Genomic DNA, 22,576 nt, shown 5'->3' on the forward strand with positions numbered 1-22,576 from the left:
CAGTAATATTAATACAGTAGAGGGCTTCAGTCTCAGTAATATTAATACAGTAGAGAGGGCTTCAGTCTCAGTAATATTAATACAGTAGAGGGCTTCAGTCTCAGTAATATTAATACAGTAGAGAGGGCTTCAGTCTCAGTAATATCAACCTCTCTTGGGTAGGGGGCAGTATCTTCACATCCGAATGAAAAGCGTGCCCAAATTAAACTGCCTGTTACTCAGGCCCAGAAGCTCGGATATGTAGATATTTGGTAGATTTGGATGGGAAACACTTTAAAGTTTCTAAAACTGTTAACATAATGTCTGTGAGTATAACAGAACTTATTTGGCAGGCGAAACCCCGAGGACAAACCATCCAGAAAAAAATGTAGCCTTGCTAGCGCTAGTCAGTTCCACCTGCACCAAAACTCCTATATATGTTCTCCATCTTCTTTCTTAATAGTGTGTTCAGCCCTTTTATTTCCGTGATGAAAACTCACTTCATCCTGACTCTCTCTTGTCCCTCTGCAGCAGACATACGATGAGAAATATGTTTAGAATATCGAATCCCAATAAAATCAGTATCAATTTGCTAAACACACAGAATTCTGCGTTCCCTGGTAATTCCCAGCGCTAAGTTACAGACTTGGTCCATCCTCTCTATCACCTTGACCCCCTCACTCCAGAACAACGGTGTCCGGCTGAGGGTCACCCCTCGGCCTACTGGCTCCACTAAACCAGTGTCCGGCTGAGGGTCACCCCTCGGCCTACTGGCTCCAGTACACCAGTGTCCGGCTGAGGGTCACCCCTCGGGCCTAATGGCTCCACTAAACCAGTGTCCGGCTGAAGGTCACCCCTGGCTGGCTCTGTAAATATAACACACATGCCGAATACACGTAGTGTGGGTGCGTAGGCGCTCGTTGCTCGGCCACTGTTTATCAAAGCCCTGAGGGCCGTAAAGTCAATGACAAGTGGACTGCCTCTCCTGCCGTCTGCCCGGAGACCAAATGAACACCGCGGGCTGATTGGTTGGATTTATTGGAAATCCCTGCGGCTCAACTCCATTCCACCTTCTTAACGGATGTCAGGCTTAGCGCTGCGGCATGGGTTGGCAGGCTGAGGCTATAGCACTGTGCAAATGCCACCCAGAATCTGCCACCGTATACCAAGAGAGAAAGAGAGGGAGGGAGGGATGGATGGGGGGATGGATGGGGGTGGTACTCAGCAGCACTATCTCTGTAGTCATCTGTAGTAATGCCTGGTCTCCACTCACTCCACTGGTGAATATCAGATTGCTGAGCTGTGCTGCTCTCAGGACTTTAATAAGCCCTGAATGAGCCTTAGAGTGGGAGTGAGAAACGGGACTGGAAAAGAGGAAGCAGACACATGAATGGCTTTCCATTTTCAGATTGTTTAAGTGGACAGGAGATTGAGAGTTGGAGGCTTTTGGCAGGTGACAGGAGAGCAGGCATCAGACATAAAACGGACAAAAGCCCTGCAGACAGAATTACCTCTGGCAGAGAGGAGCAAAGAAAAACAGAGAGAAGCAGAGAAGAAGAAAATAGCAGATAGGAACAGAGAAGAAGAAAAGAGCAGATAGGAACAGAGAAGAAGAAAAGAGCAGAGAGGAGCAGAGAAGAAGAAAAGAGCAGATAGGAACAGAGAATAAGAAAAGAGCAGATAGGAGCAGAGAAGAAGAAAAGAGCAGATAGGAACAGAGAAGAAGAAAAGAGCAGATAGGAACAGAGAAGAAGAAAAGAGCAGATAGGAACAGAGAAGAAGAAAAGAGCAGATAGGAACAGAGAAGAAGAAAAGAGCAGATAGGAACAGAGAAGAAGAAAAGAGCAGATAGGAGCAGAGAAGAAGAAAAGAGCAGATAGGAACAGAGAAGAAGAAAAGAGCAGATAGGAGCAGAGAAGAAGAAAAAGAGCAGATAGGAACAGAGAAGAAGAAAAGAGCAGATAGGAGCAGAGAAGAAGAAAAGAGCAGATAGGAACAGAGAAGAAGAAAAGAGCAGATAGGAACAGAGAAGAAGAAAAGAGCAGATAGGAGCAGAGAAGAAGAAAAGAGCAGATAGGAGCAGAGAAGAAGCAGAGAAGAAGAAAAGAGCAGATAGGAGCAGAGAAGAAGCAGAGAAGAAGAAAAGAGCAGATAGGAGCAGAGAAGAAGAAAAGAGCAGATAGGAACAGAGAAGAAGAAAAGAGCAGATAGGAACAGAGAAGAAGAAAAGAGCAGATAGGAGCAGAGAAGAAGAAAAGAGCAGATAGGAGCAGAGAAGAAGAAAAGAGCAGATAGGAGCAGAGAAGAAGAAAAGAGCAGATAGGAGCAGAGAAGAAGAAAAGAGCAGATAGGAACAGAGAAGAAGAAAAGAGCAGATAGGAACAGAGAAGAAGAAAAGAGCAGATAGGAGCAGAGAAGAAGAAAAGAGCAGATAGGAACAGAGAAGAAGAAAAGAGCAGATAGGAGCAGAGAAGAAGAAAAGAGCAGATAGGAACAGAGAAGAAGAAAAGAGCAGATAGGAACAGAGAAGAAGAAAAGAGCAGATAGGAACAGAGAAGAAGAAAAGAGCAGATAGGAGCAGAGAAGAAGAAAAGAGCAGATAGGAACAGAGAAGAAGAAAGGTGCAGATAGGAGCAGAGAAGAAGAAAAGTGCAGATAGGAACAGAGAAGAAGAAAAGTGCAGATAGGAGCAGAGAAGAAGAAAAGAGCAGATAGGAACAGAGAAGAAGAAAAGAGCAGATAGGAACAGAGAAGAAGAAAAGTGCAGATAGGAGCAGAGAAGAAGAAAAGAGCAGATAGGAGCAGAGAAGAAGAAAAGAGCAGATAGGAACAGAGAAGAAGAAAAGAGCAGATAGGAACAGAGAAGAAGAAAAGAGCAGATAGGAGCAGTTAAGAAGAAAGGTGCAGATAGGAGCAGAGAAGAAGAAAAGTGCAGATAGGAACAGAGAAGAAGAAAAGTGCAGATAGGAGCAGAGAAGAAGAAAAGAGCAGATAGGAACAGAGAAGAAGAAAAGAGCAGATAGGAACAGAGAAGAAGAAAAGAGCAGATAGGAGCAGAGAAGAAGAAAAGAGCAGATAGGAACAGAGAAGAAGAAAGGTGCAGATAGGAGCAGAGAAGAAGAAAAGTGCAGATAGGAACAGAGAAGAAGAAAAGTGCAGATAGGAGCAGAGAAGAAGAAAAGAGCAGATAGGAACAGAGAAGAAGAAAGGTGCAGATAGGAGCAGAGAAGAAGAAAAGTGCAGATAGGCACAGAGAAGAAGAAAAGTGCAGATAGGAGCAGAGAAGAAGAAAAGAGCAGATAGGAGCAGAGAAGAAGAAAAGAGCAGATAGGAACAGAGAAGAAGAAAGGTGCAGATAGGAGCAGAGAAGAAGAAAAGTGCAGATAGGAACAGAGAAGAAGAAAAGTGCAGATAGGAGCAGAGAAGAAGAAAAGAGCAGATAGGAACAGAGAAGAAGAAAAGAGCAGATAGGAACAGAGAAGAAGAAAAGTGCAGATAGGAGCAGAGAAGAAGAAAAGAGCAGATAGGAACAGAGAAGAAGAAAAGAGCAGATAGGAACAGAGAAGAAGAAAAGAGCAGATAGGAACAGAGAAGAAGAAAAGAGCAGATAGGAGCAGTTAAGAAGAAAGGTGCAGATAGGAACAGAGAAGAAGAAAAGTGCAGATAGGAACAGAGAAGAAGAAAAGTGCAGATAGGAGCAGAGAAGAAGAAAAGAGCAGATAGGAACAGAGAAGAAGAAAAGTGCAGATAGGAGCAGAGAAGAAGAAAAGAGCAGATAGGAGCAGAGAAGAAGAAAAGAGCAGATAGGAACAGAGAAGAAGAAAAGTGCAGATAGGAGCAGAGAAGAAGAAAAGAGCAGATAGGAACAGAGAAGAAGAAAAGAGCAGATAGGAACAGAGAAGAAGAAAAGTGCAGATAGGAGCAGAGAAGAAGAAAAGAGCAGATAGGAACAGAGAAGAAGAAAAGTGCAGATAGGAGCAGAGAAGAAGAAAAGAGCAGATAGGAGCAGAGAAGAAGAAAAGAGCAGATAGGAACAGAGAAGAAGAAAAGTGCAGATAGGAGCAGAGAAGAAGAAAAGAGCAGATAGGAGATGAGAAGAAGAAAAGAGCAGAGAGGAGCAGAGAAGAAGAAAAGTGCAGATAGGAACAGAGAAGAAGAAAAGTGCAGATAGGAACAGAGAAGAAGAAAAGAGCAGATAGGAACAGAGAAGAAGAAAAGAGCAGATAGGAACAGAGAAGAAGAAAAGAGCAGATAGGAGCAGAGAAGAAGAAAAGAGCAGAGAGGAGCAGAGAAGAAGAAAAGAGCAGAGAGGAGCAGAGAAGAAGAAAAGAGCAGATAGGAACAGAGAAGAAGAAAAGAGCAGATAGGAACAGAGAAGAAGAAAAGAGCAGAGAGGAGAAGAGAAGAAGAAAAGAGCAGAGAGGAGAAGAAAAGAGCAGATAGGAACAGAGAAGAAGAAAAGAGCAGATAGGAGCAGAGAAGAAGAAAAGAGCAGATAGGAACAGAGAAGAAGAAAAGAGCAGATAGGAACAGAGAAGAAGAAAAGAGCAGATAGGAACAGACAAGAAGAAAAGTGCAGATAGGAACAGAGAAGAAGAAAAGAGCAGATAGGAACAGAGAAGAAGAAAAGTGCAGATAGGAACAGAGAAGAAGAAAAGTGCAGATAGGAGCAGAGAAAAACAGAGAGGAGCAGAGAAGAAGAAAAGAGCAGATAGGAACAGAGAAGAAGAAAAGAGCAGATAGGAACAGAGAAGAAGAAAAGAGCAGATAGGAACAGAGAAGAAGAAAAGAGCAGATAGGAGCAGAGAAGAAGAAAAGAGCAGATAGGAACAGAGAAGAAGAAAAGAGCAGATAGGAGCAGAGAAGAAGAAAAGAGCAGATAGGAACAGAGAAGAAGAAAAGAGCAGATAGGAACAGAGAAGAAGAAAAGAGCAGATAGGAACAGAGAAGAAGAAAAGAGCAGATAGGAGCAGAGAAGAAGAAAAGAGCAGATAGGAGCAGAGAAGAAGAAAAGAGCAGATAGGAACAGAGAATAAGAAAAGAGCAGATAGGAACAGAGAAGAAGAAAAGAGCAGATAGGAGCAGAGAAGAAGAAAAGAGCAGATAGGAACAGAGAAGAAGAAAAGAGCAGATAGGAGCAGAGAAGAAGAAAAGAGCAGATAGGAACAGAGAAGAAGAAAAGAGCAGATAGGAACAGAGAAGAAGAAAAGAGCAGATAGGTACAGAGAAGAAGAAAGGTGCAGATAGGAACAGAGAAGAAGAAAGGTGCAGATAGGTGCAGAGAAGAAGAAAAGAGCAGATAGGAACAGAGAAGAAGAAAAGAGCAGATAGGAACAGAGAAGAAGAAAAGTGCAGATAGGAGCAGAGAAGAAGAAAAGAGCAGATAGGAACAGAGAAGAAGAAAATTGCAGATAGGCACAGAGAAGAAGAAAAGAGCAGAAAGGAGCAGAGAAGAAGAAAAGTGCAGATAGGAGCAGAGAAGAAGAAAAGAGCAGACAGGAACAGAGAAGAAGAAAAGAGCAGATAGGTACAGAGAAGAAGAAAAGAGCAGATAGGAGCAGAGAAGAAGAAAAGAGCAGATAGGAACAGAGAAGAAGAAAGGTGCAGATAGGAGCAGAGAAGAAGAAAAGTGCAGATAGGAACAGAGAAGAAGAAAAGTGCAGATAGGAGCAGAGAAGAAGAAAAGAGCAGATAGGAACAGAGAAGAAGAAAAGAGCAGATAGGAACAGAGAAGAAGAAAAGTGCAGATAGAAGAAAAGAGCAGATAGGAGCAGAGAAGAAGAAAAGAGCAGATAGGAACAGAGAAGAAGAAAAGAGCAGATAGGAACAGAGAAGAAGAAAAGAGCAGATAGGAACAGAGAAGAAGAAAAGAGCAGATAGGAACAGAGAAGAAGAAAAGAGCAGATAGGAGCAGTTAAGAAGAAAGGTGCAGATAGGAGCAGAGAAGAAGAAAAGTGCAGATAGGAACAGAGAAGAAGAAAAGTGCAGATAGGAGCAGAGAAGAAGAAAAGAGCAGATAGGAACAGAGAAGAAGAAAAGTGCAGATAGGAGCAGAGAAGAAGAAAAGAGCAGATAGGAACAGAGAAGAAGAAAGGTGCAGATAGGAGCAGAGAAGAAGAAAAGTGCAGATAGGAACAGAGAAGAAGAAAAGTGCAGATAGGAGCAGAGAAGAAGAAAAGAGCAGATAGGAACAGAGAAGAAGAAAGGTGCAGATAGGAGCAGAGAAGAAGAAAAGTGCAGATAGGCACAGAGAAGAAGAAAAGTGCAGATAGGAGCAGAGAAGAAGAAAAGAGCAGATAGGAGCAGAGAAGAAGAAAAGAGCAGATAGGAACAGAGAAGAAGAAAGGTGCAGATAGGAGCAGAGAAGAAGAAAAGTGCAGATAGGAGCAGAGAAGAAGAAAAGAGCAGATAGGAACAGAGAAGAAGAAAAGAGCAGATAGGAACAGAGAAGAAGAAAAGAGCAGATAGGAACAGAGAAGAAGAAAAGAGCAGATAGGAGCAGAGAAGAAGAAAAGAGCAGATAGGAACAGAGAAGAAGAAAAGAGCAGATAGGAACAGAGAAGAAGAAAAGAGCAGATAGGTACAGAGAAGAAGAAAGGTGCAGATAGGAACAGAGAAGAAGAAAGGTGCAGATAGGTGCAGAGAAGAAGAAAAGAGCAGATAGGAACAGAGAAGAAGAAAAGAGCAGATAGGAACAGAGAAGAAGAAAAGTGCAGATAGGAGCAGAGAAGAAGAAAAGAGCAGATAGGAACAGAGAAGAAGAAAATTGCAGATAGGCACAGAGAAGAAGAAAAGAGCAGAAAGGAGCAGAGAAGAAGAAAAGTGCAGATAGGAGCAGAGAAGAAGAAAAGAGCAGACAGGAACAGAGAAGAAGAAAAGAGCAGATAGGTACAGAGAAGAAGAAAAGAGCAGATAGGAGCAGAGAAGAAGAAAAGAGCAGATAGGAACAGAGAAGAAGAAAGGTGCAGATAGGAGCAGAGAAGAAGAAAAGTGCAGATAGGAACAGAGAAGAAGAAAAGTGCAGATAGGAGCAGAGAAGAAGAAAAGAGCAGATAGGAACAGAGAAGAAGAAAAGAGCAGATAGGAACAGAGAAGAAGAAAAGTGCAGATAGAAGAAAAGAGCAGATAGGAGCAGAGAGAAGAAGAAAAGAGCAGATAGGAACAGAGAAGAAGAAAAGAGCAGATAGGAACAGAGAAGAAGAAAAGAGCAGATAGGAACAGAGAAGAAGAAAAGAGCAGATAGGAACAGAGAAGAAGAAAAGAGCAGATAGGAGCAGTTAAGAAGAAAGGTGCAGATAGGAGCAGAGAAGAAGAAAAGTGCAGATAGGAACAGAGAAGAAGAAAAGTGCAGATAGGAGCAGAGAAGAAGAAAAGAGCAGATAGGAACAGAGAAGAAGAAAAGTGCAGATAGGAGCAGAGAAGAAGAAAAGAGCAGATAGGAACAGAGAAGAAGAAAGGTGCAGATAGGAGCAGAGAAGAAGAAAAGTGCAGATAGGAACAGAGAAGAAGAAAAGTGCAGATAGGAGCAGAGAAGAAGAAAAGAGCAGATAGGAACAGAGAAGAAGAAAGGTGCAGATAGGAGCAGAGAAGAAGAAAAGTGCAGATAGGCACAGAGAAGAAGAAAAGTGCAGATAGGAGCAGAGAAGAAGAAAAGAGCAGATAGGAGCAGAGAAGAAGAAAAGAGCAGATAGGAACAGAGAAGAAGAAAGGTGCAGATAGGAGCAGAGAAGAAGAAAAGTGCAGATAGGAGCAGAGAAGAAGAAAAGAGCAGATAGGAACAGAGAAGAAGAAAAGAGCAGATAGGAACAGAGAAGAAGAAAAGAGCAGATAGGAACAGAGAAGAAGAAAAGAGCAGATAGGAACAGAGAAGAAGAAAAGTGCAGATAGGAACAGAGAAGAAGAAAAGTGCAGATAGGAGCAGAGAAGAAGAAAAGAGCAGATAGGAGCAGAGAAGAAGAAAAGAGCAGATAGGAGCAGAGAAGAAGAAAAGTGCAGATAGGAGCAGAGAAGAAGAAAAGAGCAGATAGGAACAGAGAAGAAGAAAAGAGCAGATAGGAACAGAGAAGAAGAAAAGAGCAGATAGGAACAGAGAAGAAGAAAAGAGCAGATAGGAACAGAGAAGAAGAAAAGTGCAGATAGGAACAGAGAAGAAGAAAAGTGCAGATAGGAGCAGAGAAGAAGAAAAGAGCAGAGAGGAGCAGAGAAGAAGAAAAGAGCAGAGAGGAGCAGAGAAGAAGAAAAGAGCAGATAGGAACAAAGAAGAAGAAAAGAGCAGATAGGAGCAGAGAAGAAGAAAAGAGCAGAGAGGAGCAGAGAAGAAGAAAAGAGCAGAGAGGAGCAGAGAAGAAGAAAAGAGCAGATAGGAACAGAGAAGAAGAAAAGAGCAGATAGGAGCAGAGAAGAAGAAAAGAGCAGATAGGAACAGAGAAGAAGAAAAGAGCAGATAAGAACAGAGAAGAAGAAAAGAGCAGATAGGAACAGAGAAGAAGAAAAGTGCAGATAGGAACAGAGAAGAAGAAAAGTGCAGATAGGAGCAGAGAAGAAGAAAAGAGCAGATAGGAACAGAGAAGAAGAAAAGAGCAGAGAGGAGCAAAGAAAAACAGAGAGGAGCAGAGAAGAAGAAAAGAGCAGATAGGAACAGAGAAGAAGAAAAGAGCAGATAGGAACAGAGAATAAGAAAAGAGCAGATAGGAACAGAGAAGAAGAAAAGAGCAGATAGGAACAGAGAAGAAGAAAAGAGCAGATAGGAACAGAGAAGAAGAAAAGTGCAGATAGGAACAGAGAAGAAGAAAAGAGCAGATAGGAGCAGAGAAGAAGAAAAGAGCAGATAGGAACAGAGAAGAAGAAAAGTGCAGATAGGAGCAGAGAAGAAGAAAAGAGCAGATAGGAGCAGAGAAGAAGAAAAGAGCAGATAGGAACAGAGAGAAGAAGAAAAGAGCAGATAGGAACAGAGAAGAAGAAAAGAGCAGATAGGAACAGAGAAGAAGAAAAGAGCAGATAGGAACAGAGAAGAAGAAAAGAGCAGAGAGGAGAAGAGAAGAAGAAAAGAGCAGAGAGGAGCAGAGAAGAAGAAAAGAGCAGATAGGAGCAGAGAAGAAGAAAAGAGCAGATAGGAACAGAGAAGAAGAAAAGAGCAGAGAGGAGAAGAGAAGAAGAAAAGAGCAGAGAGGAGAAGAGAAGAAGAAAAGAGCAGAGAGGAGCAGAGAAGAAGAAAAGAGCAGATAGGAGCAGAGAAGAAGAAAAGAGCAGATAGGAACAGAGAAGAAGAAAAGAGCAGATAGGAGCAGAGAAGAAGAAAAGAGCAGATAGGAACAGAGAAGAAGAAAAGAGCAGATAGGAACAGAGAAGAAGAAAAGAGCAGATAGGAACAGAGAAGAAGAAAAGAGCAGATAGGAACAGAGAAGAAGAAAAGTGCAGATAGGAACAGAGAAGAAGAAAAGTGCAGATAGGAGCAGAGAAGAAGAAAAGAGCAGATAGGAACAGAGAAGAAGAAAAGAGCAGAGAGGAGCAAAGAAAAACAGAGAGGAGCAGAGAAGAAGAAAAGAGCAGATAGGAACAGAGAAGAAGAAAAGAGCAGATAGGAACAGAGAATAAGAAAAGAGCAGATAGGAACAGAGAAGAAGAAAAGATCAGATAGGAACAGAGAAGAAGAAAAGAGCAGATAGGAACAGAGAAGAAGAAAAGAGCAGATAGGAACAGAGAAGAAGAAAAGAGCAGATAGGAGCAGAGAAGAAGAAAAGAGCAGATAGGAACAGAGAAGAAGAAAAGAGCAGATAGGAGCAGAGAAGAAGAAAAGAGCAGATAGGAGCAGAGAAGAAGAAAAGAGCAGATAGGAACAGAGAAGAAGAAAAGAGCAGATAGGAGCAGAGAAGAAGAAAAGAGCAGATAGGAGCAGAGAAGAAGAAAAGAGCAGATAGGAACAGAGAAGAAGAAAAGAGCAGATAGGAACAGAGAAGAAGAAAAGAGCAGATAGGAACAGAGAAGAAGAAAAGAGCAGATAGGAGCAGAGAAGAAGAAAAGAGCAGATAGGAACAGAGAAGAAGAAAAGAGCAGATAGGAACAGAGAAGAAGAAAAGAGCAGATAGGTACAGAGAAGAAGAAAGGTGCAGATAGGAGCAGAGAAGAAGAAAGGTGCAGATAGGTGCAGAGAAGAAGAAAAGAGCAGATAGGAACAGAGAAGAAGAAAAGAGCAGATAGGAACAGAGAAGAAGAAAAGTGCAGATAGGAGCAGAGAAGAAGAAAAGAGCAGATAGGAACAGAGAAGAAGAAAATTGCAGATAGGAACAGAGAAGAAGAAAAGAGCAGATAGGAGCAGAGAAGAAGAAAAGTGCAGATAGGAGCAGAGAAGAAGAAAAGAGCAGACAGGAACAGAGAAGAAGAAAAAGAGCAGATAGGAGCAGAGAAGAAGAAAAGAGCAGATAGGAACAGAGAAGAAGAAAAGAGCAGATAGGAGCAGAGAAGAAGAAAGGTGCAGATAGGAGCAGAGAAGAAGAAAAGAGCAGATAGGAACAGAGAAGAAGAAAAGAGCAGATAGGAACAGAGAAGAAGAAAAGAGCAGATAGGAACAGAGAAGAAGAAAAGAGCAGATAGGAGCAGAGAAGAAGAAAAGAGCAGATAGGAGCAGAGAAGAAGAAAGGTGCAGATAGGAGCAGAGAAGAAGAAAAGAGCAGATAGGAGCAGAGAAGAAGAAAAGAGCAGATAGGAACAGAGAAGAAGAAAAGAGCAGATAGGAACAGAGAAGAAGAAAAGAGCAGATAGGAGCAGAGAAGAAGAAAGGTGCAGATAGGAGCAGAGAAGAAGAAAAGAGCAGATAGGAGCAGAGAAGAAGAAAAGAGCAGATAGGAACAGAGAAGAAGAAAAGAGCAGATAGGAACAGAGAAGAAGAAAAGAGCAGATAGGAGCAGAGAAGAAGAAAGGTGCAGATAGGAGCAGAGAAGAAGAAAAGAGCAGATAGGAGCAGAGAAGAAGAAAAGAGCAGATAGGAACAGAGAAGAAGAAAAGAGCAGATAGGAACAGAGAAGAAGAAAAGTGCAGATAGGAGCAGAGAAGAAGAAAAGAGCAGATAGGAACAGAGAAGAAGAAAAGAGCAGATAGGAGCAGAGAAGAAGAAAAGAGCAGATAGGAACAGAGAAGAAGAAAAGAGCAGATAGGAACAGAGAAGAAGAAAAGAGCAGATAGGAGCAGAGAAGAAGAAAAGAGCAGATAGGAACAGAGAAGAAGAAAAGAGCAGATAGGAGCAGAGAAGAAGAAAAGAGCAGATAGGAGCAGAGAAGAAGCAGAGAAGAAGAAAAGAGCAGATAGGAGCAGAGAAGAAGCAGAGAAGAAGAAAAGAGCAGATAGGAGCAGAGAAGAAGAAAAGAGCAGATAGGAACAGAGAAGAAGAAAAGAGCAGATAGGAACAGAGAAGAAGAAAAGAGCAGATAGGAACAGAGAAGAAGAAAAGAGCAGATAGGAGCAGAGAAGAAGAAAAGAGCAGATAGGAACAGAGAAGAAGAAAAGAGCAGATAGGAGCAGAGAAGAAGAAAAGAGCAGATAGGAACAGAGAAGAAGAAAAGAGCAGATAGGAACAGAGAAGAAGAAAAGAGCAGATAGGAGCAGAGAAGAAGAAAAGAGCAGATAGGAACAGAGAAGAAGAAAAGAGCAGATAGGAGCAGAGAAGAAGAAAAGAGCAGATAGGAGCAGAGAAGAAGAAAAGAGCAGATAGGAGCAGAGAAGAAGAAAAGAGCAGATAGGAACAGAGAAGAAGAAAAGAGCAGATAGGAACAGAGAAGAAGAAAAGATTAGATAGGAGCAGAGAAGAAGAAAAGAGCAGATAGGAACAGAGAAGAAGAAAAGAGCAGATAGGAACAGAGAAGAAGAAAAGAGCAGATAGGAACAGAGAAGAAGAAAAGATTAGATAGGAGCAGAGAAGAAGAAAAGAGCAGATAGGAACAGAGAAGAAGAAAAGAGCAGATAGGAACAGAGAAGAAGAAAAGAGCAGATAGGAGCAGAGAAGAAGAAAAGAGCAGATAGGAGCAGAGAAGAAGAAAAGAGCAGAGAGGAGCAGAGAAGAAGAAAAGAGCAGATAGGAACAGAGAAGAAGAAAAGAGCAGATAGGAACAGAGAAGAAGAAAAGATTAGATAGGAGCAGAGAAGAAGAAAAGAGCAGATAGGAACAGAGAAGAAGAAAAAGAGCAGATAGGAACAGAGAAGAAGAAAAGAGCAGAGAGGAGCAGAGAAGAAGAAAAGAGCAGATAGGAACAGAGAAGAAGAAAAGAGCAGATAGGAGCAGAGAAGAAGAAAAGAGCAGATAGGAACAGAGAAGAAGAAAAGAGCAGATAGGAACAGAGAAGAAGAAAAGAGCAGATAGGAGCAGAGAAGAAGAAAGGTGCCGATAGGAGCAGAGAAGAAGAAAAGTGCAGATAGGAGCAGAGAAGAAGAAAAGAGCAGATAGGTACAGAGAAGAAGAAAAGAGCAGATAGGAACAGAGAAGAAGAAAAGAGCAGATAGGAGCAGAGAAGAAGAAAGGTGCCGATAGGAGCAGAGAAGAAGAAAAGAGCAGATAGGAGCAGAGAAGAAGAAAAGTGCAGATAGGAGCAGAGAAGAAGAAAAGAGCAGATAGGAACAGAGAAGAAGAAAAGAGCAGATAGGAGCAGAGAAGAAGAAAAGAGCAGATAGGAGCAGAGAAGAAGAAAAGAGCAGATAGGAGCAGAGAAGAAGAAAAGAGCAGATAGGAACAGAGAAGAAGAAAAGAGCAGATAGGAGCAGAGAAGAAGAAAAGAGCAGATAGGAGCAGAGAAGAAGAAAAGAGCAGATATGAGCAGAGAAGAAGAAAAGAGCAGATAGGAGCAGAGAAGAAGAAAAGAGCAGATAGGAGCAGAGAAGAAGAAAAGAGCAGATAGGAGTAGAGAAGAAGAAAAGAGCAGATAGGAGCAGAGAAGAAGAAAAGAGCAGATAGGAACAGAGAAGAAGAAAAGAGCAGAGAGGAGATGAGAAGAGCAGAGAGAGAACCCTGGTAGAGACAGATGAAAATGATGGAGATAACTGGTTCATGTCAGGACTGAGATAACTGGTTCATATCAGGACTGAGATAACTGGTTCATATCTGGACTGAGATAACTGGTTCATATCTGGACTGAGATAACTGGTTCATATCAGGACTGAGATAACTGGTTCATATCAGGACTGAGATAACTGGTTCATATCTGGACTGAGATAACTGGTTCATATCAGGACTGAGATAACTGGTTCATGTCAGGACTGAGATAACTGGTTCATATCAGGACTGAGATAACTGGTTCATATCAGGACTGAGATAACTGGTTCATGTCAGGTCTGAGATAACTGGTTCATATCAGGACTGAAATAACTGGTTCATATCAGGACTGAGATAACTGGCTCATATCAGGACTGAGATAACTGGTTCATATCAGGACTGAGATAACTGGTTCATGTCAGGACTGAGATAACTGGTTCATATCAGGACTGAGATAACTGGTTAATATCAGGACTGAGATAACTGGTTCATGTCAGGTCTGAGATAACTGGTTCATATCAGGACTGAGATAACTGGTTCATATCAGGACTGAGATAACTGGTTCATATCAGGACTGAGATAACTGGTTCATGTCAGGACTGAGATAACTGGTTCATGTCAGGACTGAGATAACTGGTTCATATCAGGACTGAGATAACTGGTTCATGTCAGGACTGAGATAACTGGTTCATGTCAGGACTGAGATAACTGGTTCATATCAGGACTGAGATAACTGGTTCATGTCAGGACTGAGATAACTGGTTCATGTCAGGACTGAGATAACTGGTTCATATCAGGACTGAGATAACTGGTTCATATCAGGACTGAGATAACTGGTTCATATCAGGACTGAGATAACTGGTTCATATCAGGACTGAGATAACTGGTTCATGTCAGGACTGAGATAACTGGTTCATATCAGGATGGAGATAACTGGCTCATATCAGGACTGAGATAACTGGTTCATGTCAGGACTGAGATAACTGGTTCATGTCAGGACTGAGATAACTGGTTCATGTCAGGACTGAGATAACTGGTTCATATCAGGACTGAGATAACTGGTTCATGTCAGGTCTGAGATAACTGGTTCATATCAGGACTGAAATAACTGGTTCATATCAGGACTGAGATAACTGGTTCATATCAGGACTGAGATAACTGGTTCATGTCAGGACTGAGATAACTGGTTCATATCAGGATGGAGATAACTGGTTCATATCAGGACTGAGATAACTGGTTCATGTCAGGACTGAGATAACTGGTTCATGTCAGGACTGAGATAACTGGTTCATGTCAGGACTGAGATAACTGGTTCATGTCAGGACTGAGATAACTGGTTCATATCTGGATGGAGATAACTGGTTCATGTCAGGACTGAGATAACTGGTTCATGTCAGGACTGAGATAACTGGTTCATATCAGGACTGAGATAACTGGTTCATGTCAGGACTGAGATAACTGGTTCATATCAGGATTGAGATAACTGGTTCATGTCAGGACTGAGATAACTGGTTCATATCAGGATGGAGATAACTGGCTCATATCAGGACTGAGATAACTGGTTCATATCAGGACTGAGATAACTGGTTCATATCTGGATGGAGATAACTGGTTCATGTCAGGACTGAGATAACTGGTTCATATCTGGACGTAGATAACTGGTTCATATCAGGACTGAGATAACTGGTTCATATCAGGACGGAGATAACTGGTTCATGTCAGGACTGAGATAACTGGTTCATATCTGGATGGAGATAACTGGTTCATGTCAGGACTGAGATAACTGGTTCATGTCAGGACTGAGATAACTGGTTCATGTCAGGACTGAGATAACTGGTTCATATCAGGACTGAGATAACTGGTTCATATCAGGACTGAGATAACTGGTTCATATCAGGACTGAGATAACTGGTTCATATCAGGACGGAGATAACTGGTTCATGTCAGGACTGAGATAACTGGTTCATATCTGGACGGAGATAACTGGTTCATATCAGGACTGAGATAACTGGTTCATATCAGGACTGAGATAACTGGTTCATATCAGGACTGAGATAACTGGTTCATATCAGGACTGAGATAACTGGTTCATGTCAGGACTGAGATAACTGGTTCATATCAGGACTGAGATAACTGGTTCATGTCAGGACTGAGATAACTGGTTCATATCTGGATGGAGATAACTGGTTCATATCAGGACTGAGATAACTGGTTCATATCTGGATGGAGATAACTGGTTCATGTCAGGACTGAGATAACTGGTTCATATCAGGACTGAGATAACTGGTTCATGTCAGGACTGAGATAACTGGTTCATATCAGGACTGAGATAACTGGTTCATGTCAGGACTGAGATAACTGGTTCATATCAGGACTGAGATAACTGGTTCATATCAGGACTGAGATAACTGGTTCATGTCAGGACTGAGATAACTGGTTCATATCAGGACTGAGATAACTGGTTCATATCAGGACTGAGATAACTGGTTCATATCAGGACTGAGATAACTGGTTCATATCAGGACTGAGATAACTGGTTCATGTCAGGACTGAGATAACTGGTTCATATCTGGACGGAGATAACTGGTTCATGTCAGGACTGAGATAACTGGTTCATATCTGGACGGAGATAACTGGTTCATGTCAGGACTGAGATAACTGGTTCATATCAGGACTGAGATAACTGGTTCATATCTGGATGGAGATAACTGGTTAATGTCAGGACTGAGATAACTGGTTCATGTCAGGACTGAGATAACTGGTTCATGTCAGGACTGAGATAACTGGTTCATATCAGGACTGAGATAACTGGTTCATGTCAGGACTGAGATAACTGGTTCATATCTGGATGGAGATAACTGGTTCATATCAGGACTGAGATAACTGGTTCATATCTGGATGGAGATAACTGGTTCATATCAGGACTGAGATAACTGGTTCATATCTGGATGGAGATAACTGGTTCATGTCAGGACTGAGATAACTGGTTCATATCAGGACTGAGATAACTGGTTCATATCTGGATGGAGATAACTGGTTCATGTCAGGACTGAGATAACTGGTTCATATCAGGACTGAGATAACTGGTTCATGTCAGGACTGAGATAACTGGTTCATATCTGGATGGAGATAACTGGTTCATATCAGGACTGAGATAACTGGTTCATATCTGGATGGAGATAACTGGTTCATGTCAGGACTGAGATAACTGGTTCATATCAGGACTGAGATAACTGGTTCATATCAGGACTGAGATAACTGGTTCATATCAGGACTGAGATAACTGGTTCATATCAGGACTGAGATAACTGGTTCATATCAGGACTGAGATAACTGGTTCATGTCAGGACTGAGATAACTGGTTCATATCAGGACTGAGATAACTGGTTCATATCAGGACTGAGATAACTGGTTCATATCAGGACTGAGATAACTGGTTCATGTCAGGACTGAGATAACTGGTTCATATCTGGATGGAGGTAACTGGTTCATGTCAGGACTGAGATAACTGGTTCATGTGAGCAAAAGAAATGATACATTTTTACTGTGTAAAAGCTGGAGAAGTTAGAGTCTATTGTAAATACTGCACCAAATGAAGCTACACACAATACATCTTCCAGTTGGCGACCCAAGGATCTTTAGTTACTGATACAGCAGTTTAGAAACAAACACAATGTGAAATACCTCAATAGAAGGCATCATTCCAAGGTTGTTTGTTGTAGAGAGAGAGAGAGAGACAGAGAGAGAGAGCGAGAGAGAGAGAGGAACAGAGAAAGATGGAGAGAGGGAGGGAGAGAGAGAGAGAGAGGAACAGAGAAAGAATGGCGAAAGAGAGAGAGATAGGGAGAGAGGGAGAGAGAGAGGAAGAGGGATAGGGGAGAGAGAGAGTGAGAGAGAGGGGGAGAGAGATAGGGAGAGAGGGAGAGAGGGAGAGAGAGAGGGGAGAGAGGGAGAGGGAGAGGGGGAGAGAGGGGAGAGAGATAGGGCGATAGGGAGCGAGATAGGGAGAGAGAGAGAGAGAGAGAGAGAGAGAGAGAGAGAGAGAGAGAGTGGGGGGAGAGATAGGGAGAGAGGGAGGGAGAGGAGAGAGAGAGAGGGGGAGAGAGGGAGAGAGAGGGAGAGAGAGAAGGAGAGAGGGAGAGAGGGGAGAGAGATAGGGCGAGAGGGAGAGAGATAGGGAGAGAGGGAGAGTGAGAAAGAGAGAGAGAGAGAGTGAGGGGAGAGAGATAGGGAGAGAGATAGGGAGAGAGAGAGGGAGAGGGGGAGAGAGGGGAGAGAGGGAGAGAGGGAGAGAGAGAGGGAGAGAGAGAGAGAGAGAGAGAGAGAGAGAGAGAGAGAGAGAGAGAGAGAGAGAGATGAGGGGAGAGATAGGGAGAGAGAGAGAGAGAGAGAGAGAGAGGAACAGAGAAAGAATGGCGAAAGAGAGAGAGAGAGAGAGAGAGAGAGAGAGAGAGAGAGAGGGAGAAAGGAGGGAAAGAGAGAGTGTGTGTGTGTGTGTTTCTCTCTGGTGAGAGAGAGAATCATGACTTTATTGGTTGGTGAGGTCAGTCCTTTGTTAGGGCCAGATCTGATAACATTGGTCTGATGTGATCAGGATCAGTCGGGATATGTTAAAGAGGAGTTCAACATGACTGCAGCTCTCTTCTACACCCCCAGACAGACACTGCCATCAGATACAGTGTGAACCTGTCAATCAATCAATATTGTTAGCCCCTCCCCTGTTATATATTAATTCATCACATAGAACCTGGTGATGACATCATGACATGATCATTACCTTCACCGGTGGAGATTTTAGCCAGCAAATCTTGTGTTTTATTTTAGATACATGCCTGCAAAGCCACAACACAACACAATACTAAACAACACATTAGTACATTAATTGCACTATAACGGTGACAAACTGTGCCCACAAACTGTTAAGGCCTACATAAAGCTGTCACAACAGCAGAGTCCCAACAGCAGAGTCCCAACAGCTTACCACTGCTGAACCTGGCTATCAGCAGAGCCTTGTCTGGCAGCGAAACAGTTCATTCAGCCTCATTTCCAGCCTTTTTAATAAAACATAGCTGATATGACTGACTTGCTTAAACAAATGTGTTTCTACTGACAATGGAAATGTACAAACTATGGCATAAGGGTATGACAAGTGGATAAGAGGCAATCTATAAATCAGATTAAGACATTAATGAGCGAGCTAGGACTGACTTTTGAAATATACAGCGACAGAATTCAGAACATGGGCCGTTCTTACAGTATTCTCCCTGTACACCAAGTCAGAATCGTGGGATAAATAAAGGGAGCATATAACCAGACAATGAAAGCTCTTATTACAATATTTTTCTAATGTAATTTCTCTAAAACAGGTTATAGGCTACATGTTCACCACCAAGTCAGAACAGTAGGCTGAGTTATGAGGAGGACAGGGACCCCATTATTAGGGTGAGACACATGGGCTACTAACAGCTTACTACACAACATACATGTAGTATTACACATCTCCCTGGCATATTACAGTATTTATGCAGCAGAATATAAGACATATTTGATCTCACCTTGTTGTGCTGTGCTCTCTTGAACAGGAATGTAGCGCCGCAGTTCTTGGGGGCAAATTATGTCATTAAAACTTTGTCAGGTTAAAGTCTGGCATTTTCTGGATTTACGGTACTTTCAAGACAACTGGGAACTCTGAGAAAAAACAATGTTGAATCATGACGTCATGCAGGTCGGAGCTCTAGAAAGAGGCCGGAGATCCCGACTTGGAATTCAGAGTTAGATGACTGTTCAAAATGTTTTTTTTTCATAGTCGGAGCTCATTTTTGTTTTCTTCAGAATTCCCAGTTGTCTTGAACTCACTGAAGTCTGAGATTCACCAGTTCTGAGGTTCCAGTTGTCTTGAACTCACTGAAGTCTGAGATTCACCAATTCCGAGTTTCCAGTTGTCTTGAACTCACTGAAGTCTGAGATTCACCAGTTCTGAGTTTCCAGTTGTTTTGAACACGACAGAAGTCATGCTGTATTGACAGCATGGCCAGTGTGTTCAACATTTTCTGGCCCATGGTGTTGCATGGGAATGTTAATCCTTTTAAGCTTAGAATTAGAGACCCTTAAACCCAGACATGGGATAACACACCCTCTCCACAGAATAGCAGGCTAATGATGGCTTTGCAATGCTTGCAGTTAGTCACTGATTCCTCCCGAACCACTCATTGTTGCGATTTCCGTCTTGTTGTGTAATGTTTACGTCCAATGGCCGATGAGCACCGATACGTTTTACATATCATTTATGACAAGGATTGAAAGGGATTTGCTAGTGAAGATTTTAAAAGTATGACGTTTTAAAGTTTGATCAGTCCAATCAAAGCTAAGGTAGATATGACGTGATTTTATCTGTGGCCAATGACCTTGAGCCTTCTTGAATGGGTACTTCTAATGTAACTCTATGGCAGCACCCAGAGGGGTTCTAGAATTTTCTAGCTCTCCCTGTGGATTTGACCGTGACAGAACACTGAGCCAATCACGGCGCAACGAAAGAACATTACCAACCACCACTCTCTGTATTTCCCCGCTGGCTGCCCCACCAACACAGAAGGCACTGAGCTAGGCTGAAACACCTGCATTTTGGAGCTGCCCCACCAACACAGAAAGCACTGACCTAGGCTGAAACACCTGCATTTTGGAGCTGCCCCGCCAACACAGAAAGCACTGAGCTAGGCTGAAACACCTGCATTTTGGAGCTGCCCCGCCAACACAGAAAGCAATGAGCTAGGCTGAAACACCTGCATTTTGGAGCTGCCCCGCCAACACAGAAAGCACTGAGCTAGGCTGAAACACCTGCATTTTGGAGCTGCCCCGCCAACACAGAAAGCACTGAGCTAGGCTGAAACACCTGCATTTTGGAGCTGTCTTACTCAAGAAAACATGGTTCTAGAACATGGAATGCACGGTTAGCCCCTCCTCTCTCCTATAGAGAGACTATGGACATGATCACTATTCTACCAGCCTCTCACCTATAGAGAGACTATGGACATGATCACTATTCTACCAGCCTCTCTCCTATAGAGAGACTATGGACACAATCACTATTCTACCAGCCTCTGTCCTATAGAGAGACTATGGACACGATCACTATTCTACCAGCCTCTCTCCTATAGAGAGACTATGGACATGATCACTATTCTACCAGCCTCTCACCCATAGAGAGACTATGGACACGATCACTATTCTACCAGCCTCTCACCCATAGAGAGACTATGGACACGATCACTATTCTACCAGCCTCTATCCTATAGAGAGACTATGGACATGATCACTATTCTACCAGCCTCTCTCCTATAGAGAGACTATGGACATGATCACTATTCTACCAGCCTCTCTCCTATAGAGAGACTATGGACATGATCACTATTCTACCAGCCTCTATCCTATAGAGAGACTATGGACATGATCACTATTCTACCAGCCTCTCACCCATAGAGAGACTATGGACATGATCACTATTCTACCAGTCTCTCTCCTATAGAGAGACTATGGACATGATCACTATTCTACCAGCCTCTATCCTATAGAGAGACTATGGACATGATCACTATTCTACCAGCCTCTCTCCTATAGAGAGACTATGGACATGATCACTATTCTACCAGCCTCTCACCTATAGAGAGACTATGGACATGATCACTATTCTACCAGCCTCTATCCTATAGAGAGACTATGGACACGATCACTATTCTACCAGCCTCTGTCCTATAGAGAGACTATGGACATGATCACTATTCTACCAGCCTCTATCCTATAGAGAGACTATGGACACGATCACTATTCTACCAGCCTCTATCCTATAGAGAGACTATGGACATGATCACTATTCTACCAGCCTCTATCCTATAGAGAGACTATGGACACGATCACTATTCTACCAGCCTCTATCCTATAGAGAGACTATGGACATGATCACTATTCTACCAGCCTCTATCCTATAGAGAGACTATGGACATGATCACTATTCTACCAGCCTCTATCCTATAGAGAGACTATGGACATGATCACTATTCTACCAGCCTCTATCCTATAGAGAGACTATGGACATGATCACTATTCTACCAGCCTCTCTCCTATAGAGAGACTATGGACACGATCACTATTCTACCAGCCTCTATCCTATAGAGAGACTATGGACATGATCACTATTCTACCAGCCTCTCTCCCACTGTATATCATCTCTGCTATTCATCATCTTCCCATTAATCAACTTTACATTCACAACTGTTCCAGAAAATGATGCACATTATAAATGGGTCAATTACAGATTGTTAATGATGGCTTCTTATTCAGCGAATTATGATATTCATTATCAGGAATAAATCGATTTAGACTAGATTGTCACCTGATATCCTAAGATTTAATTGTACATAAAAATAAATGTAAATAAGATTCTAATAAGGCTCTGTAAAGATACCATCTGGTTCTGCTGGTGTCATTCTCCAAGACTACAGGTTCTAATTCCAGAACCCTGAGCTACATTTTGTCTTGGCCAAATTTAAATAATTAGCATATCACCTCATAGAAAAAGTTTTCTAAATTGAATGTGGCACACAATTACTTTTTAAATGACTGTATAAATGACTAATTTAGTCATAGGACTGAACAGCAAAAATGTTTTAAATGAAATACATTCTTTTAAAACACATATCTGAAAATGCCTTAGTTTTCTATCTCCTACTTTACTATTTCAACCCCCCCAAAAAAGTAATAAGGTGCACCTTAAATGTGTTTCTTCATATCAATTAGCTCTGATGATTCCAAAACAATAATAGTAGAGTAGTAGAGCAAAGACAGAATGGCTATCATTTACACTGTGAGTGTTGAAATATGTTAACTGTTACCTCCCCCAACCACAGGACTTCATTCACACTGTGAGTGTTGAAACGCACTAACTATTACCTCCCCCAACCACAAGACTTCATTTACACTGTGAGTGTTGAAATATGTTAACTATTACCTCCCCCAACCACAGGACTTCATTCACACTGTGAGTGTTGAAATATGTTAACTGTTACCTCCCCCAACCACAGGACTTCATTCACACTGTGAGTGTTGAAACGCACTATTACCTCCCCCAACCACAGGACTTCATTCACACTATGAGTGTTGAAACGCACTAACTATTACCTCCCCCAACCACAGGACTTCATTCACACTGTGAGTGTTGAAATATGTTAACTGTTACCTCCCCCAACCACAGGACTTCATTCACACTGTGAGTGTTGAAACATGTTAACTATTACCTCCCCCAACCACAGGACTTCATTCACACTGTGAGTGTTGAAACAGGTTAACTGTTACCTCCCCCAAACACAGGACCTCATTCACACTGTGAGTGTTGAAATATGTTAACTATTACCTCCCCCAACCACGAGACTTCATTTACACTATGAGTGTTGAAACGCACTATTACCTCCCCCAACCACAGGACCTCATTCACACTGTGAGTGTTGAAATATGTTAACTGTTACCTCCCCCAACCACAGGACTTCATTCACACTGTGAGTGTTGAAACGCACTAACTATTACCTCCCCCAA

General features: G+C 42.3%; 1 protein-coding gene and 1 long non-coding RNA gene across 4 annotated transcripts in view; both read right to left on the reverse strand.

The window, feature by feature from the left end:
• Positions 1 to 314, reverse strand: part of LOC127931649 (uncharacterized) — a 1,893-nt gene extending 1,579 nt beyond the window's left edge. For all 3 annotated transcript variants that reach the window (XR_008142132.1, XR_008142131.1, XR_008142130.1), the window contains exon 1: positions 1 to 314. This exon is cut by the window's left edge and continues 179 nt beyond it. This is a non-coding gene — a long non-coding RNA (uncharacterized LOC127931649).
• Positions 1 to 22,576, reverse strand: part of LOC118380388 (netrin receptor DCC-like) — a 689,822-nt gene that overhangs the window by 605,393 nt on the left and 61,853 nt on the right. The window lies entirely within an intron of this gene.

The sequence above is a fragment of the Oncorhynchus keta genome, chromosome 9 (assembly GCF_023373465.1).
Source record: "Oncorhynchus keta strain PuntledgeMale-10-30-2019 chromosome 9, Oket_V2, whole genome shotgun sequence".
Classification (NCBI taxonomy): domain Eukaryota; kingdom Metazoa; phylum Chordata; class Actinopteri; order Salmoniformes; family Salmonidae; genus Oncorhynchus; species Oncorhynchus keta.